The 1,746-nt window shown below is 17.3% G+C and overlaps 1 protein-coding gene across 15 annotated transcripts in view; it reads right to left on the reverse strand.

Moving 5' to 3' along the window:
* Positions 1 to 1,746, reverse strand: part of LOC102670863 (mucin-1-like) — a 16,648-nt gene that overhangs the window by 11,144 nt on the left and 3,758 nt on the right. For 9 of the 15 annotated variants that reach the window (XM_031514123.1, XM_031514121.1, XM_006623496.2 and 6 more), the window contains exon 1: positions 232 to 428. The gene's annotated coding sequence lies outside the window, so the exon portion shown is untranslated. Of the gene's footprint in view, positions 1 to 231; positions 430 to 991; positions 1,088 to 1,746 lie in introns of those variants that run through there. The other 6 variants (XM_006623500.2, XM_006623499.2, XM_006623494.2 and 3 more) reach the window with 3 other exon arrangements.

Here is a 1,746-nt window from a genome sequence, read left to right on the forward strand (position 1 = left end):
AATTTTTATCATAAACATAATATAAATGAATTTCGTATTTTATTATTATTTTAAAAATTAAAATATGTTATATTGAAATATAATTGATGTCAAACGAAATATTTTATGATTCTTTTAAATTTTTGAAAATATTTAATTCAGATATCATAATAGATTCAGATAATATATACTGAAATAAATATACTAAAAAATATTAAATATAATAATAATTAAATGTATCGTAATATTTACCTTGACTTTACGAAATGTATTGAGAAAAAATAGTAGTTTGTTGAAAAAAACCGTGAACAATAACAAAATTGACAGACCAATTTATAAACTTTTTTACAAAAGTTATAGAAATAAGCACCGAGGATTGTCGAATACCTGCACCCGAGGTATGTTTCTGAGCGACTGAAAATTAAACACGCAATCGTGACATGTGCTTCTGTATCCCTACTACGCGATCCTTAATATTATGATTGAAACTATTTGACGCATGCGCTTTTAAACTACAGATATTTATAATATAAAAATATTCTTTATAAGTATAATATTAAAAATTTATATATTTTATCTCTTATTTTTTAAGCAATCTTTGCAATTAAATTAAATACATTTTTAAGAAAAGAATGAAAGAAATACGTAAAAAATAAAATTTAAAAAGATATTGATTTTTTATCGATTATCATAAATTTTTCAAATTTAATTCTGTGTCTATATTTAGAAAATTATAAAAAAAATTAATCCTTAATATAATGCCTTTGTATTTCATATTTTTCAAATTTTTAAAATTAGGAGAAATAATCTAAGAAACATAATAAAATATTATAAGAAAAAATATTATATATATAAAATATTATAAAAATAAAAGAAAAGTAGAATAAAATTTTAAATAAAATTTATTTTATTCTCTTAAAATTTATTTTATTCTCTTTTGAAAAATAAAAAATGCTATATTCAAAAAAGAATTGTATTAAAATGTAATATTTTCGATGTTTCATTTACTTATTGAAAAAAATATCTCCTTGGCTCCTTTATTGGATAGACAGTATTTCGCAACCCACGTACCCTAACGTTCTTGGTTTCCATCCTTGATTTTTGTAACCTTGTATACTCAAGGCAAAAGACAATTAAAATTAAGAGTTCACTTTATTGTTAAAAATGTCGATATAAAAAAATGAATATAAAATTTATTTAGTTCAATTTTTAAATACCAAATATACAAAATAAATCACGAGAAAAAAGAATATCTAATTATTTCTATTTCTTATCATTGGATCAAAAAACTTTTCAGGATAAAATTACATTATTTAAAAAATATATAATGATAAAAACAAATTTTTTTTATTTTAAAAATTTTAAGAGATTTTAAAAACATCGATTTTTTTTAAAAATATTATTTATTTTTAAGAATTTTTATTATTCGGTTTTGAAATATTTAAAAAATATAATGATTATTAATATTTAATAAGTATTAATATTTTTATATTTCAATATCAAAAGATATATACAATTATCTACATATACATTATATATTTACATATTTACTTTTTAATAATTAATAATTCTTTATAAGTGAGAAATATATCTTTTTTAATTGTACAATTACAGAAGAATTTAAAAAGTTTAAAATTTATAATATTTCTATTTTCTAAATTCCGTATTTAATTATTATATAAATAAAATTTAACTATATATATATATTATATATATATTAAAATTATGTTTTATTTTTATTTCAATATTTATTTAATGTTTAACTTT

The sequence above is a fragment of the Apis dorsata genome, unplaced genomic scaffold (genome assembly GCF_000469605.1).
Source record: "Apis dorsata unplaced genomic scaffold, Apis dorsata 1.3 scaffold_896, whole genome shotgun sequence".
Lineage (NCBI taxonomy): Eukaryota > Metazoa > Arthropoda > Insecta > Hymenoptera > Apidae > Apis > Apis dorsata.